We start from the raw sequence: 18,583 nt of genomic DNA on the forward strand, positions 1-18,583 counted from the left end.
ATATAAACATCGTTTGACATGTTTCTATGAACTTTACGGATACAATTTGGATTTTTTGTCTGCCTGTTGTGACTGCGTTTGAGCCTGTGGATTACTGAAGAAAACGCACAAACAAAACTGAGGTTTCCAGATATAAAGAGAGACTTTATCAAACAAAAGGAACATTTATTGAATAAATGAACGTTTTCTGAGGTAAAAGGTAAGTGATTCCTTTTATCTCTCTTTTTAACTTGTGTAACTCTTCTACTTGGCTGGTTACTGTTTGTAATGATTTGTCTGCTGGGCTATGTTCTCAAATAATTGTAAGGTATGCTTTTGCCGTAAAGCATTTTTTAAAATCTGACACCGTGGTTGGATTCACAAGAAGTTCATCTTTAAACCTATGTAAAATAGTTGTATCTTTTCAGAATTTTTATAATGAGTATTTCTGTATTTGAATTTTGCGCTCTGCAATCTCACTGGAGGTTGGCCAGGTGGGACGCTAGCGTCCAGCCTACCCTAGAGAGGTTATTAACAATGCAGGTTTAAGAAAATCCCTAAAAAAAGTAATGGATGAGAATAACAAATAATGAAATGGCAGCAGTAAATAACAATAGTGGGGCTATATACTGGGGGTACTGGTACAGAGTCATTAGTTACCTTAACACCGATTAATTAGTTAATTACATAATTAATTAGTTAATTATGTACATGTAGGTACAGTTATTAAAGTGGCTATGCAAAGATAAGATAATAAGCAGCGTGGGGGGGGGCAATGCAAATAGTCTGGGTAGCCATTTGATTAGCTGTTCAGGAGTCTTTTGGCTTGGGGGTAGAAGCTGTTTAGAAGCCTCTTGGACCGAGACTTGCCGCTCCAGTACCGCTTGCCGTGCGGTAGCAGAGAGAACAGTCTATGACTAGGGTGGCTGGAGTCTTTGATAATTTTTAGGGCTTTCCCCTGTCACCGCCTGGTATAGAGGTCCTGGATGGCATGAAACTTGGTTCCGGTGATGTACTGGGCCGTACGCACTACCCTCTTTAGTGCCTTGCGGTCGGAGGACGAGCAGTTGCCATACCAGGCAGTGATGCAACCCATCAGGATGCTCTCGATGGTGCAGCGGTAAAACCTTTTCAGGATCTGAGGACCCATGCCAAATATTTTCAGTCTCCTGAGGGGGACAAGGTTTTGTCGTGCCCTCTTCACGACTGTCTTGGTGTGCTTGGACCATGTTAGTTTGTTGGTGATGTAGACGCCAAGTATATTGAAGCTCTCAACCTGCTCCACTACAGCCCGGTCGATGAAAATAGTGGCGTGCTAGGTCCTCATTTTCCTGTAGTCCACAATCATCTCCTTTGTCTTGATCACGTTGAGGGAGAGGTTGTTGTCCTTGCACCACACTGTCAGGTCTCTGACCTCCTCCCTATAGGCGGTCTCATCGTTGTCGGTGATCAGGCCTATCACTGTTGTGTTATCAGCAAACGTAATAATGGTGTTGGAGTCGTGTCTGGCCGTGCAGTCATGAGTGAACAGGGAAAACAGCAGGGAACTGAGAACATACCCCTGAGGGACCCCCGTGTTGAGGATCAGTGTGGCGGATGTGTTGTTACTTACCCTTACCACCTGGGGGCGGCCCATCAGAAAGTCCAGGATCCAGTTGCAGAGGGAGGTGTTTAGTCCCAGGGTCCTTAGCTTAGTGATGAGCTTTGAGGGCACCATGGTCTTGAACACTGAGCCGTAGTAAATGAATATCATTCTCACATAGGTGTTCCTTTTGTCCAGGTGTGAAAAAGCAGTGTGGAGTGCAATGGAGATTTCATTATCTGTGGATCTGTTAGTGCGGTATGCAAACTGGAGTGGGTCTAGGGTTTCTGGGATAATGGTGTTGATGTGAGCCATGACCAGCCTTTCAAAAGATTTCATGGCTGCAGACGTGAGTGCTACGGGTCGGTAGTCATGTAGGTAGGTTACCTTAGTGTTCTTGGGCACAGGGACTATGGAGGTCTGCTTGAAACATGTTGGTATTACAGACTCAGACAGAGAGAGGTTGAAAATGTCAGTGAAGACACTTGCCAGTTGGTCAGCGCATGCTCGGAGTACACGTCCTGTTAATCTGTCTGGCCCAGCGGCCTTGTGAATGTTGGTGTTGCTCACATTGGCTGCGGAGAGCGTGATCCAGAACAGCTGATGCTCTCTTGCATGTTTCAGTGTCACTTGCCTCAAAGCGAGCATTGAAGTTATTTAGCTTGTCTGGTAGGCTTGTGTCACTGGGCAGCTCTCGGCTGTGCTTCCCTTTGTAGTCTGTAATAGTTTGCAAGCCCTGCCACATCCGAAGAGCATTGGAGCCGGTGTAGTACGATTTGAACTTAGTCCTGTATTGACGCTTTCCCTGTTTGATGGTCTGTCTTAGGGCATAGCGGGATTTCCTATAAGCTTCCGGGTTAGAGTCCCGCTCCTTGAAAGTGGAAGCTCTACCCTTTAGCTCATGGCTTGTGGTTGGGGTATGTACAGTACGTACAGTCACTGTAGGGACGACATCCTCGATGCACAGTTACTGATGTGGTGTACTCCTCAATGCCATTGGAAGCATCCCGGAACATATTCCAGTCTGTGCTACCAAAACAGTCCTGTAGTTTACCATCTGCTTCATCTGACCACTTTTTTTAATAGACCGAGTCACTGGTGCTTCCTGCTTTAAGCAGGAATTAGGAGGATAGAGTTATGTTCAGATTTGCCAAATGGAGGGCGAGAGAGAACTTTGTACGTGTCTCTGTGTGTGGAGTAAAGGTGGTCTAGAATCTTTCCTCTCTAGTTGCACATTTAACATGCTAATAGAAATGAGATAAAACTGATTTCCCTGCATTAAAGTCCCCGGCCACTAGGACCGCAGCCTCTGGATGAGCGTTTTCCTGTTTGGTTATGGCGGAATACAGCTCAGGTTTGTGACTACTATGACGATTTCCCATTGTAGCCAATTCAATTGCAGTAACCCTGTTAGTGATTTTTCAGTAATTACGTTAACCGTTCTGTAAAATGATTTGGTAACAGAATTACAAGTTTAATCACTTAGTAATTCATAAACAAACTTGTTATCAGTAAAAACACTATAACTAGTCGGTAGGTCTACCTTTTCTTGTTACTTCTGTGAACTTTCATTATCCTCCCTCCTCATGAAGGAGAGAAATTAGAAAATATCTTAAAGATATGTGGGTGTTTGGTAATGGAATTACAAGGCACATTCAATGTTTCTTAAACGTAAAGAAGGCAAATAATGTATCCAAAACTAAATATAAAAGTGTTGATATTAGTTGGCCTGGGTGTTTACTTCAACATTACTGTACGAATACATTTTCTAGCAAAATACCCATTTTCCATCGGTTTGACAAGAAAACTAAGGCTTTACTTATTCAACATTTTTGGGATGGAAAATGGTTGAAGAATCCATATACACTAAACAATATGTATAGTGATGGTCCCATGTTTCAGGAACTGAAATAAAAGATACCCAAAATGTTCCACAGGCACAAAAAGCAAATGTCTCTCAAATTGCGTGCACAAATTTGTTTACATCCGTGTTAGTGAGCATTGCTCCTTTGCCAAGATAATCTATTCGCCTGACAAGTGTGGCATATCAAGAAGCTGATTAAACAACATGATTATTACACAGATGCACTTTGTCATGAGAAAAATAAAAGGCCACTCTAAAATGTGCAGTTTTGTCACACAACACAATTCCACAGATGTCTCAAGTTGAGGTAGCGTGCAATTGGCATGCTGACTGCAGGAATGTCCACCAGAGATGTTGCCAGATAATTTCATGTTCATTTCTCTACCATAAGACACATCCAACGTTGTTTTAGGCCTCACAACCGCAGACAACGTATAACCACACCAACCCAGGACCTCCACATCCGGCTTCTTCACCTGCAGGATTGTCTGAGACCAGCCACCCGGACAGTTGGTGAAACTGTGGGTTTGCACAACCGAAGAATTTCTACACAAACTGTCAGAAACCATATCAGAGAAGCTCATCTGCGTGCTCGTCGTCCTGACTGTAATTCGGAGTCATAACCAACTTCAGGCCCATTGTTGTGCTACTCATCTACCGCCATCACCTCATGTTTCAGCATGATAATGCACAGCCTCTTGTCACAAAGATCTGTACACAATTCCTGGAAGTTGGAAATGTCCCAGTTCTTCCATTGCCGGCATACTAATTTTACATGTTTGGGATGCTCTGGATTCACGTGTACAACAGTGTGTTCCAGTTACCGCCAACATCCAGCAACTTCGCACAGCCATTGAAGAGGACTGGGACAGCATTACCCAGGCCACAATTAACAGCCTGATCGAGATGTGCCGCGCTGCATGAGGCAAATCGTGGTCAGACCAGATACTGATTGGTTTTCTGATCCACGCCCCTACTTTGTTTTTTCAGGTATTTGTGACTAACATATCCATTCCTATATTCCCAGTCACGTGAATCCATAGATTAGGCCCTAATGCATTTATTTCAATTGACTGATTTCCTTATATCAACTGTAACTCTGTAAAAATGTTGAAATTGTTGGATGTTTTTTCAGTGTACACTACAGGTTAAACATTTTGGAACACCTACTCATTCACAGGTTTTTTTCAAAATGTTACTATTTTCTACATTGTAGAGTAATACTGAAAACATCAAAACTATGAAATAACACATATGGAATCATGTAGTAACCAAAGAAATGTTAAGACATGAAGGTCAGTCAATAAGGAACATTTCAAGAATTTTAAAAGTTTCTTCAAGTACAGTCACAAAAACCAGCCAGCGCTATGATGAACCTGGCTCTCATGAGGACCGCCACAGGAATGGAATACCAGAGTTACCTCTGCTGCAGAGGATAAGTTCAATAGAGTTACCAGCCTCAGAAAATGCAGCCCAAATAAATGCTTCACAGTGTTCAAGTAACAGACACTTCTCAACATCAACTGTTTAGAGGAGACTGTGTGAATCAAATTGCTGCAAAGAAACCACTACTAAAGGACACCAATAATAAGAAGAGACTTGTTTGGGCCAAGAAACACAAGCAAAGGACATTAGACCGGTGGAAATGTGTCCTTTGGTCTGGAGTCCAAATTGGAGATTTTAGGTTACAACCGCCATGTCTTTGTGAGACTCAGTGTGGGTGAACGGATGATATCTGCATGTGTATTTCCCACCGTAAAACTGGAGGTGTGCAGTGCTTTGCTGGTGACACTGTCTGTGATTTATTTAGAGTTCACACTTAACCAGCATGGCTACCACAGCAATCTGCAGCGATATGACATCCCATCTGTTTTTTGTTTTTTTCAACAGGACAATGACCCAACACACCTCCAGGATGTGTAACGGCTATTTTATCAAGAAGGAGAGTGATGGAGTGCTGCATCAGATGACATGGCCTCCACAATCTCAACCAAATTGAGATGGTATGGGATGAGTCAGCATACAGTTGCTCAGCATACAGCTCAGCATACAGTTGAAGTCAGAAGTTTACATACACCTTAGCCAAATACATTTAAACTCAGTTTTTCACAATTCCTGACATTTCATCCGAGTAAAAAATTCCCTGTCTTAGGTCAATTAGGATCACCAAATTATTTTAAGAATGTGAAATGTCAGAATAATAGTAGAGAGAATGATTTATTTCATCTTTTATTTCTTTCATCACATTCCAAGTGGGTCAGATGTTTACATACACTCAATTAGTATTTGTCAGGACTGCCTTTAAATTGTTTAACTTGGGTCAAATGTTTCGGGTAGCCTTCCACAAGCTTCCCACAATAAATTGGGTGGATTTTGGCCCATTCCTACTGACAGAGCTCGTGTAACTGAGTCAGGTTTGCAGGGCTCCTTGCTCGCACACACTTTCAGTTCTGCGCACAAATTTTCTATAGGATGGAGGTCAGGGATATGTGATCTCCACTCCAATACCTTGACTTTGTTGTCCTTAAGCCATTTGCCACAACTTTGAAAGTATGCTTGGGGTCATTGTCCATTTGGAAGACCCATTTGCAACCAAGCTTTAACTTTCTGACTGATGTCTTGAGATGTTGCTTCAATATATCCACATAATTTTTCTCCCTCATGAAGCCATCTATTTTGTGAAGGGTACCAGTCCCTCCTGCAGTAAAGCACCCCCACAACATGATGCTGCCACCCCGTGTGTAACGGTTGGGATGATGTTCTTCGGCTTGCAGGCCTCCCCCTTTTTCCTCCAACCATAACGATGGTCATTTTGTTCCATCAGACGAGAGGACATTTCTACAAAAAGTACGATCTTTGTCCCCATGCAAACCGTAGTCTGGCTTCTTTATGGCGGGTTTGAAGCGGTGGCTTCTTCCTTGCTGTGCAGCCTTCCAGGGTTTGTCGATATAGGACTCGTTTTACTGTGGATGAAGATACTTTTGCACCCATTTCCTCCGGGATCTTCACACGGTCCTTTGCTGTTGTTCTGTGATTGATTTGCACTTTTCGCACCAAAGTACGCTCATCTCTAGGAGACAGAACGCATCTTCTTCCTGAGCGGTATGACGGCTACATGGTCCCATGGTGTTTATACTTGCATACTATTGTTTGTACAAATGAACGTGGTACCTTCAGGCATTTGGAAATTGCTCCCAGGGATGAGCCAGACTTGTGGAGGTCTACATTTTGGCTGATTTCTTTTGATTTTCCCATGATGTCAAGCAAAGAGGCACTGAGTTTGAAGGTAGGCCTTGAAATACATCCACAGGTACACCTCCAATTGACTCAAATGATGTCACTTAGCCTATCATTTTCTGCAATTTTACAAGCTGTTTAAAGGCACAGTCAACTTAGTGTATGTAAACTTCTGACCCACTGGAATTGTAATACAGTGAATTATAAGTGAAATAATCTGTCTGTAAACAATTGTTGGAAAAATGACTTGTGTCATGCACAAAGTAGATGTCCTAACCAACTTGACAAAACTATAGTTTGTTAACAAGAAATTTGTGGAGTGGTTGAAAAACAAGTTTTAATACTCCAACCTAAGTGTATGTAAACTTCCAACATCAACTGTATGTGGGAACTCCTTCAAGACTGTTGGAAAAGCATTCCAGGTGAAGATGGTTGAGAGAATGCCAAGAGTGTGCAAAGCTGTCATCAAGGCAAAGGGTGGCTATTTGAAGAATCTCAAATATAAAATATATTTGGAATGTTTAACACTTTTTTGTTACTACATGATTCCATGTGTGTTATTTCATAGTGTTGATGTCTTCAGTATTATTCTACAATGTAGAAAATAGTCCAAATAAAGACAAGCCCTTGTGTTCTAAGTAGGTGTTCTAAAACTTTTGACCGGTAGTGTATATGCTTTAATTTCTCAAAATTATAGACTCATAGCTTTCAGTTTGACATGTTCATATGAACTTTACATGTTAGTGCCCATGGGTCCTTTTACATGGAAATGCACAAAAGTAGAAAAACACAGAAAATGGCAATTGAATGTTAAAATACATTCTAATGTGTGCCTGGGAGTTGAGCAGTATTTACATTTTCTTTTATACTGTAGGCCTTTTAATTCTGTAGCTCGGGTGTTCCAAATATATTTCCAGTTTGACACATTGTGTGACTAACAAAGGGTCCCATCACAGCTTGAAAAGCCTTTATTCAATAACAACAATACCCCTCTGCCTGAAAAAATTAAGACAAATACTTTGCACGCACCGAAGGGGGACTACAACAGGACCTAATCACTTTCCACCATCTCATTTGCAAGGGGCTATAATTAATTGAGATGTGTAATAAGTGCAGAGAAGATGTATTAACTCATTGCGTCTGTGAAATTCAAAGCTTTGACATTTAAGGTAGTCAATTTCCAAGTCAGGCAAGACAAAAATAAAAATTACCTCGGCTTCGGTGACTCACTCCTGCCACACTATGTGCTGCATTAAAGGACAGACAATTCAGACATTGAAATGTCATTATCATGTAGTTTGCACATAGACATGATATGAATTATTAGCATGTGTGAGAGATATGCACAGGTTCTCCATTGATTGGCCATTGGCCTTTTGCCTAATTGGTTGTTTTCCTGTGATAAGGATGAGGCCAAAAGTAAATTCTGATGAATAGTAGTGTTACACGCTACACCGAAACCTTTTTTTCAAGTTTGGTACTAGAATTTTGGTTACGTTTGGTACTTCTGTCAAATGTGTCTCATGTGATTGAGAGGATCAAGACTGTATCAGTGCAGCCACTTTATAGCGTGAAGAGCAAAGTGCCTGCTCCACTTACTTACTCATTGCTAGAGCTGTCTGGGCTACATTGTTAGCTACCCATTCACGCTGCACAGAAGTTAACACACTTGAAGGATGCAACATGGCATGTAGGAATGTTGAAACTGTTCGTTACTGTTTGCAAAATAATGTCCGTACGGGCTAGAAGACTTTTACAATGGAAGACGACTCCGGTAGTGTACAGCTTTAAATGAAGGCTAACTTTCCTTGGTAATATATGCAAAATATGCTGATTTGAAAGCTGATTGTCACCAAAAATTATTCATTCACTTTGTCTCCTTCGCCAACAAAAACTCATTCACTTCTTTGTCTCCTGTCTGGTTTCCACTACATTCCATAGCCACAAAGTCATATCCCACAGCCACATTCTGCCTTGCAAATGAGTCATTACTTTCTTAAAGAGAGAGCAAAAATGTTTAGAAAAGAAGAGATTGCTTCTCCTATGTAAATGTTGTTGATCAGTACAATAAAATAATAATATGTTCTTCTAGCAGCCAATAAATAATTCCTAAATGGAAGGGAATAATTCCTAAATGTCATCTGTAGCACCATGAAATCAACTCAAACAAGCTCAATAACTCAATGCATGCACACACTTCTATTGAATAATATGCATTCACCTATTTTGTGAATAGACCTAGGCTACATCTTGAATTACAGTTACACAGTAATTGTTTTACATAACAATGTTAAATGTAATGATATTGAACAACGATTGAACAGAGCAGTAGCTGAGTTTATCTGTCTGGATCAAGTGCCAATCTGTGACTGTGGATGATACACCTTTTTTTGTTGTGGTATCGTTTCGGGATATACAGTATCGTGATACTAAATCTGGCATCGAAGTCCAAATTCAATAGAATGCAGCAGTAAGTGCTAGAGAAGCAGCTCCCAGGCAAGCTGTTTGAAGATTAACGGAGTGAAGGAGATCTCAGTGACAGTGAAAAATAGGCAGCATCAGCTGATAGTAATGATGTTATCAGTCACTCTGAGTATGGTCTCTGACTCAGACAGACACATGAAGTGTCTGAACGAGAATGAACTGAACTGAACGAGAATGAACTGAACTGAACGAGAATGCTGAGTTCACCGAGGAGAATACTGTTGTTGATATAAAGTCGGGCCAATGGAAATGCTCAACCTTGACACAATGGCTAACATGCTGACCACACCACTCGTATCGTGTGCGCAAGTGTTGAAAAACAGGTATGTTTCAATTTATTTTGCAATCATTGCACCCACGCTGCTCGCAAGTGTCAAGGAGCGTCTATGTAGCCAGGCGCTAAAATAGAACTTGGTTCTACTTGTGATGCTCGACGCGCTGCAAGTCCTGCCTCTCCCATCTCCTCATTGGTTTTTAGCAGCATATACCCTCGTGGCTGATTGAAAGATGAACTGAGGTCACACTCCAGTCCAGTTGGTTGTGGTAATGCACCTTAAAGTTGGTTGCCAACCTCCATATAAAGTCCAAAGAAGAATAAGAAGCCTGAAGGAGAAGAGATTACTAGAAACAAACTTGGTTTACCGTTTATCTGTGGATTAATTGTCGGAGAAGAGGACCTTGTGCATTTCAGGTAAAATAAAAACCAAATGTTTATATCCCAGGACAAATTAGCTAGAAACAGCAAGCTATCTAGCTAATTTGCCATAAATTATTAATGCTTTTTGACCTGTCCCCACATTAATATAATTGGTTCAGAGTTTGTTTTGATATTTCAACCTGCGTGTCCTGATCGCGTCTGGTGTGGGTGGACAAAATCAACTTGTGCAGTCTGGTAAGCATGTAAGTACCAAAACTATTAGGCTTGGGTGGTATACCATATATACTGTATACCAGGGTATTTGGAAAAAGCCACGGGATGGTTTGTCAATACCATCAATACTGTTGAAACTATTTCTTTGAAGTTTTTCAATACATTTGAATATTTGTAGAGTTAGGTTCTACTACACAACAGGGTAAAAACTGACGGACAACTATGAAAAGCTCAAACCAAGTTTATTCACCCAATGGGTCAGACAGCTGAACAGACAAAGACATGTTCCCACCAGCACAAGTATATATACCCCATTTTAGGTGAAGTCTCCTCCCTCCCTCTAAACATTACACAGTGGCGCACGCGCACAGCCGGTTTGGGTTCCGTGTAACAATATTTCAAGTTTAGAAGTCAGAACCCATCAGTAGCTACAGGGTTTGTAGCTAACGGGTCTGAATACTTATGTAAATGTGATATTTCAGTTCTCATATTTTTATACATTTGCAAAAAAATCTAAAAAGCAGTTTATGATTTGTCATTATGGGATATTGTGTGTAGATTGATGAGGGGGATTTTGTTTATAGCTATTTTAAAATAAAGCTGTAACGTAAGAAAATGTGGAAAAAGTCAAGGGGTCTGGATACTTATGTTTAACTTTATGCGCTGGATTGCCTGTCTTTGCAATTCATTTAGTCTCATTTACATATTTAGGTAGCAGCTACTAGGGTTGCACAATTCTGGGAACTTGCAATAAATCCTTTCCAGAAATCCTGTTTGGAAGATTCCAGATTTCCTGCTTATGTCCTCCTGATTCCAGGCTTCCTCCAATCGGGATTTCAGGAAAACCAGGGAATTTATTGAAAGTTCACAGAATTTTGCAACCCTAGCAGCTATCATGGAAATTCACTATTACTTGTGCTAATTTTAGTAGCATTCTGGTAATAGCCTCCCATTAGGCTTTTTCTGCGTTTTTTGGTGTCCCCTTGTATACTAAGACGGTAATACCGTATATCCCGATATGACAGAAGGACTGTATGACGATATGCAAATCTGGATACTGCCCAACCCTAAAAACGTATCAATTAGTCACTGTCTAAAATGACATTTTGAAGACAATTATTGCCAGACACAGCATTCTCTAACATTTAAAACATCAGAAAAAAAATGTGATGTATGAAATTACCAAAAAACATTTAGGCTAGTCAAGACTAAGATCTAGGAAGCAAGAGAATGAAAAGGACAACTTTGAGTTAACCTATACGCCTATGATCAAATCTGCACACTCAACTATTGAATAACTCTACCAAACCTGTGTCAACCTAAATCACTGTGATTATCATCCCTCTACTGCACTTCAAACAAGTGCCATTGCAGACAACAACACACAACTGACTGACAGCGCTTGACTTGTTTCAAGTGCATCCTTCACAGAGCTCAGCATTAATCAGAACGGTATAATTCAGTGGAACGTTCCTAAACCCAGCAAAACCATGCTGCGGTGACACACTGTAGCCTACATGTCAGTTCAGGGAGTTTTAGCTGAATAAGATTGGGTTTTTTGTCGCCTTGCTTATATTATGACCTTAATTTAATTCTGAATTTACTGTGTACAATAAAAGCCTAAAGGCATCACACATGGCATTAAGACTGACTAAAATGTGTGTTAACAAAATGGAACGTGATGAGATGAACAAAAGCATCTTCTGAGATCTTCTGCATCTTCTGAGATCTTAGAACAGTAACAAGGCTTGGGAAATAGTCGGTAGCACTTCACCAAAACAAGTTCATCACAATGGAAACATTGTTTTCCCAGATACGATAGGCTATATGCTGTAGATATCCTTGTTTCTCAGGTAATGGGCAATGTGTAGCACACACTGTTTGGGAGTTGGAGATATTTCCTAATAAACCAGTCAATCAATTCATCAAACGACCACAGAGACAGTACAATACTATTTCAGTGATCAAAATCTACATCAATAGAAATTATGTATGAGACATGGCAGGTGAATAGGACACAGACAGCATCCAACAGTACTTGTACCATGTGAAATATGCCAACAAAGACATGCTTACGCTAACCACATGTCCTCTAGTCTAGTGGACAGAGTTAAATCTGACAATAAAAGCCAAAACCTGTTCTATCTGAGAGGAAAATGACTGCATGTCATTTCCATTCAGACCTCCTCTTTTGCTCTAAGGTGAAAACTGCAGTGCCCAAAGTATTTGTGCAATCTCTACACTGTCCAACCACCAGATGAGTGATCCAATTATATGACAAAATACTTCCCCATGGATGAAATTCTCCAACGCATTGACCAGCAAGTAGCAATAGGCTTGTGAAGTGAAGGCACCATAGTGAACAGTGTGAAAAATAAAGCTTGCTGAGTGACAACGATTATTAACGGGACATCTGCAACCAGAAATATCACCATTATCCTAGTAACGGTAGTAGTAGACTAGTAGTAACAGCAATAATATTTTATTAATCAGCTGTGGAATGTTTAATTTGGATGGCAATGACATGTGTGTTATCTGAAAGTCTGAAAAATCGATAAACAAATGCTTTTAAGCAGTATATCAGAGTGAAAATGACCATGTAATAACAGAGTTATAACTGGTCTCTATAAACTGCAGCAATGAAAATAAAAACCAACTGAAACACTGAGCTGGTGTCTTGATTTATATGCATGCAGTTGTGGCACATAATTCCAATTAACAAATTGGCAATGCTGCCTTCTCGTGACGTTATGTCTCCCAGTAGTCAAACTTTCAATTCTACTTGCACTTGACGATCCCCGCATCCGTGTTGAAGCATATAATAACCTGTCTGTCCACACGCGGTGCAAAGTTTCTTGACAACATCACCGCGCAAAACGTGGATAACATAGAATGGCCTAAAATAAATGTAGACATGTTGCACTTGCAAGAAGTTAATCATTATTCGTCACTAGGCTGCGCGAAAGTGTTTTGAACAGTAAACAACAAAAAGGTTAAACAAACATGATGCGACTAAGCATCCGAACACAAAACTGTTGAAAAGTGTTAGCCAAAGATGCATGAAAAATATCAACTCACTTACCTAACAACACGATACTTATCAGGCTGTCCGGTAAAATGGTCCTCGGCGATATCACATCAACACACTCTCATTCCGTCCTCTCATCTCCTCAACACAGAGCTGCTGGTAAAAGTTAGTGACGTCACGGACTCGGGGTAACGTAGCTGTTCTGGAATTGCCAGCAATCTGCACATTTAAAGTGACAGATCATGGGTTCGTGACCAAATTGACATACTTCTGGACATCAAGTGCCACCTTTCAGGGTAATTTGCAGCTGAATGTTTTTAATCATCAACTGACAAATTGCAACTAAATTGCAGGTATTAGTCATTGTAATTCGTACAGGCCATGTTTGTATAAGTCAATACATTATATATTTCGAACCAGACAAGTGATTCTGTAGAAATGTAAGCAAGATTTTAAATGATTTTGTTTTGCTCAAATATTATATCTGTTTCAGCTTTTTGCGGTCAATTTGCAGTCCACAAATCATTTCTAATTATGTTCCAGATACCCGACCATTCTCTCAATAAAAAAATCGTCCCATGGCTGGTCCTAGAACTAACTAATTTACCTTTATCTCACCTTTATCCCAAGGTCTCTATCTGTCACGTTCTGACCTTAGTTATTTTGTTATGTCTTTGTTTTAGTATGGTTAGGGCGTGAGTTGGGTGGGTTGTCTATGTTAGTTTTTCTATGATTTGCTATTTCTGTGTTTGGCCTGGTATGGTTCTCAATCAGAGGCAGCTGTCAATCGTTGTCCCTGATTGAGAACCATATTTAGGAGCCTGTTTTCTATTGTGTTGCGTGGGTGATTACTTTCTGTTTTCTGTTGTGTGTCTGCACCAGCCAGAACTGTTTTCGGTCGCGCTCTTTGTTAGTTTTGTTATTTCTGTGTTCAGTTAATAAATATGGACACATACCACACTGCACCTTGGTCCTCACCTTCTTCCACCAACAACGGCCGTTACACTATCACAGATTAAACACATGTGTGGGGAATCTGTGGGGTTTACATGTTTTTATTATTATTAAGAGAGTAGGGCCATGGGATGGGATTATTTCAGAGTTCCTGATCCTTTAGGTTTATGGCTTAGATTTTTTTTCTGGAAATTGCACCCTTTGATCTCCTATTGTTTTTAACACATCCATTACAGTTCGACATTGCATTTCAACAAGAGTACTCACAGGAAATGTACATGTGGACATTTTCCATTGGTGAAATTAAGAAGAGTGCGGAAAAGAACCGCTCAAGATATCCATCACCATCACAGCTCATCACACCAGCATTCAAAAGAAGACTCGCACAAAATATCTCTGAAATATTGATGCCAGAAATGTTCAGGTGAGACTATGAAAGTCCATCAGCAGGGACATTGCTTACATTTGGATGAGTTTTCAGATACACGGTGAGGGAAAAAAGTATTTGATTCCCCTCTAGATTTTGTTTGTTTCCCACTGACAAAGAAATGATCAGTCTATAATTTTAGTGGTAGGTTTATTTGAACAGTGAGAGACAGAATAACAACAACAAAAAACAGAAAAACCCATACAATTTTAGCATTTTAATGAGGGAAATAAGTATTTGACCCCTCTGCAAAACATGACTTGGTACTTGGTGGCAAAACCCTTGTTGGCAATCACAGAGGTCAGATGTTTCTTGTAGTTGGCCACCAGGTTTGCACACATCTCAGGGGGGATTTTGTCCCACTCCTCTTTGCAGATCTTCTCCAAGTCATTAAGGTTGCGAGGCTGACGTTTGGCAACTCGAACCTTCAGCTCCCTCCACAGATTTTCTGTGGGATTAAGGTCTGGAGACTGGATAGGCCACTCCAGGACCTTAATGTGCTTCTTCTTGAGCCACTCCTTTGTTGCCTTGGCCATGTGTTTTGTCATTCTCAAGCTCTCTGCAGGTCATTCACTAGGTCCCCCCGTGTGGTTCTGGGATTTTTGCTCACCGTTCTTGTGATCATTTTGACCCCACAGGGTGAGATCTTGTGTGGAGCCCCAGATCGAGGGAGTTTATCAGTGGTCTTGTATGTCTTCCATTTCCTAATAATTGCTCCCACAGTTGATTTCTTCAAACCAAGCTGCTTACCTATTGCAGATTCAGTCTTCCCAGCCTGGTGCAGGTCTACAATTTGTTTCTGGTGTCCTTTGACAGCTCTTTGGTCTTGGCCATAGTGGAGTTTGGGGTGTGACTGTTTGAGGTTGTGGACAGGTGTCTTTTATACTGATAACAAGTTCAAACAGGTGCCATTAATACAGGTAACAAGTGGAGGACAGAGGAGCCTCTTAAAGAAGAAGTTACAGGTCTGTGAGAGCCAGAAATACTTATTTTCCACCATAATTTGCAAATAAATTAATTCAAATTCCTACAATGTGATTTTCTGGATTTTTTTTCTCATTTTGTCTGTCATATTTGAAGTGTACCTATGATGAAAATTACAGGCCTCTCTCATCTTTTTAAGTGGGAGACTTTGCACAATTGGTTGCTGACTAAATACTTTTTTGCCCCACTGTATATGTGCTTTCTTGAGCAGGGGGACCGAGCGGGCGCTGCAGGATTTCAGTCCTTCACGGCGTACTGTGTTTCCAATTGTTTTCTTGGTGACTATGGTCCCAGCTGCCTTGAGATCATTGACAAGATCCTCCCATGTAGTTCTGGGCTGATTCCTCACCGTTCTCATGATCATTGCAACTACGAGGTGAGATCTTGCATGGAGCCGCAGGCCGAGGGAGATTGACAGTTCTTTTGTGTTTCTTCCATTTGCGAATAATCACACCAACTGTTGTCACCTTCTCACCAAGCTGCTTGTCGATGGTCTTGTAGCCCATTCCAGCCTTGTGTAGGTCTACAATCTTGTCCTTGACATCCTTGGAGAGCTCTTTGGTCTTGGCCATGGTGGAGAGTTTGGAATCTGATTGATTGATTGCTTCTGTGGACAGGTGTCTTTTATACAGGTAACAAGCTGAGATTAGGAGCACTCCCTTTAAGAGTGTACTCCTAATCTCAGCTCATTACCTGTATAAAACACACCTGGGAGACAGAAATATTTTTGATTGAGAGGGGGTCAAATACTTATTTCACACATTCTAAATTCTAATCAATTTATAACATTTTTGACGTATTTTTCAGGATTTTTTTGTTGTTATTTTGTCTCTCACTGTTCAAATAAACCTACCACTAAAATGATAGACTGATCATTTCTTTGTCAGTGGGCAAATGTACGAAATCAGCAGGGGATCAAATACTTTTTTCCCTCACTGTTTGTAAAAAATGTTTTTTGCCACAGATGCTGAGAGCAGAGGTCTGTTCCCCATTGTTTATTCTGAGGGAGGAAGGTGGATGGTAACCTTGTTGTGAACGAGGTCAGGTGGAAGGGGGTATCCCATAAATGTTGACTTAATACTCAAATACACCTAAAGAAACTCTGACTGCTGCAAACTTGTAAGGCTGGTTGTGATCCTTACAGTTTTGTTTGTCTGTTATTCATTGGATGTAGATGACATCAGCCTGGTTCAAAATCACTGTTAGCTGAGGAGATTTTAATCTTGGTTTAAAGTGCATCATATATTAGGTTTGGTTTCGCTCAGCTTAGTGTTGTATAATGTAATAAGACCCTCCAGTTAGCGTTGATGAACCAAGAAAGCCTTCATAATACACTTCCCTATGGGAATATCATATTTGAGTCAGTGTAGACTTGTGCTCCAGAGGGAGAGACAAGGGATTAGTAATTAAGTAGTTTTATGAACAATTGGAAAAAAAACAGTCATTAAAATGATGAAATGGTAAGGCAATATAATAATACCCATGTATTATACTGTATGCTTTATTTCACTAAGTCAGTATTTTAATTAACCCTCAGTAGTATACCAAGTTGAATTCGAACACATTGTAATTTACAGCAATGACTTGGGTAAGAATTTCAGAGGAGATGTAGGGGTTGAAGGATCCAATTGGGAACGGGAGATGATAAGGTAGCCATGGTATTATCATGACCTAAACTAGCTTCAATGCTAAACCTTAGGATGGTGGCATAATTACAGTACAAGAAACACAAACAAGGACACATACCATGAGAATGATGTTTGAGTCAGCATGAATGATATACTAAACAATATGTTTTTGTGTGCTTGAATGACCATCCCGTCACTGCTACAGTGAGATGAAATACTTACAGCACAAAAAATGCTGATGACTAAAATGGTGCTAAAACTGCACTCTCAAAGAACTGATAAACATCAGAGATTTGGGAAGTTGCCTATCAGTCAAGGCTCTGCCCCTCTGTCCCAGCTATTTTAAACACCAAGCCCTGTCAATTTAATTTACTTTCTCTAACGAAGATGCCATTTTCGCTCCTGTTATCGGAGCCTTGCAGGCAGAGCAACTCCTCCCCTCCTCTGCAACTGGGTGCATTTCCCATCACACAATGTGATAATCTGCCCGACAAAAAGCCCAGCATTCTAGGCAAATCTATGATGGCCTAAAACATCAATACATTTCTAATACAGATTACGTTCTGCATAGAACAGATTAACTTCACTGCACATAGACAGAGATGCATGAATTCTATGTAGCGAGCTCACAATCTGTAACATGAACATTTATAATTATGGCATCACAGAAGACAGTTATAACTCTATGTGGTTTGGATTTGTGCTTCACAATATTTTACTTGTACTTTAGATAAAAACATGATGAGCTACAATTGAAACAGACACATTTTGTGAAGTGAGATGCACTCAATGTAATACAATTGTGAGCAATAATACTTTAAATGATTTTCAACACATACTGTCGAGTTGAAATCCAAAGTAAGACCCAGAAAGATTTCAGTGTCATGAATAGCAAAAACAGTTGTATACTGTGAAGCTCTATGTTACTGTTCGGTGTGTTTTATGGTAAATGGGATTAAACTACTGCTGAATAAAGCTTTCTTACAGTCAAACACCAATATCTTTGCCTCGCTACCCAGACTCCTTGCTGTAGCCAAACACTACACCACGCCCAAGCACGTAAGTTTCCTCATCCCAATGAGCTCCTGGTTCCAGTCTTTCTGTGCTCAGTGTCCCATCAACAGGGAAATGTCCATCTGTCCATCTTGTCCAGTCTTCCGTTTGGTTCAGTACTCCACTACCAATTTTTTTTTCCATTACACGGAAATAGTAAGAGTAGGATGGAGGATCCGTGCTGGGAACCATAATAAGGGCCGTGTAGGCCCTTATTATGGTTCCCAGCACGGATCCTCCATCCTACTCTTACTATTTCCGTTTCCCATGCTTAATCCCTTTGTTGAACTCGTTAGAAAAAAACATCCAGATAACACGTCATCTCACACAACTCTCACACCGGGGCTAAGACCCTGTTCAGTGAATTAGTTTAGCACACAATATTCTCATCCACATTCACTTAGTACTATTTACAGACTCAGTAATCTCCCTTATTACTCGGCGTTACCTCCTATGCATACATACAGTACCAGTCAAAAGTTTGGACACACC

At 40.6% G+C, this 18,583-nt stretch overlaps 1 protein-coding gene across 2 annotated transcripts in view; it reads right to left on the reverse strand.

Annotated features, from left to right (window-relative positions):
• Positions 1–13,203, reverse strand: part of gulp1a (GULP PTB domain containing engulfment adaptor 1a) — a 142,664-nt gene extending 129,461 nt beyond the window's left edge. For both annotated transcript variants that reach the window (XM_020462062.2, XM_031805580.1), the window contains exon 1: positions 13,100–13,203. The gene's annotated coding sequence lies outside the window, so the exon portion shown is untranslated. The remainder of the gene's footprint in view (positions 1–13,099) is intronic.
• Positions 13,204–18,583: the final 5,380 nt, after the last annotated feature.

The sequence above is a fragment of the Oncorhynchus kisutch genome, linkage group LG26 (genome assembly GCF_002021735.2).
Source record: "Oncorhynchus kisutch isolate 150728-3 linkage group LG26, Okis_V2, whole genome shotgun sequence".
NCBI classification, from domain to species: Eukaryota; Metazoa; Chordata; class Actinopteri; order Salmoniformes; family Salmonidae; genus Oncorhynchus; species Oncorhynchus kisutch.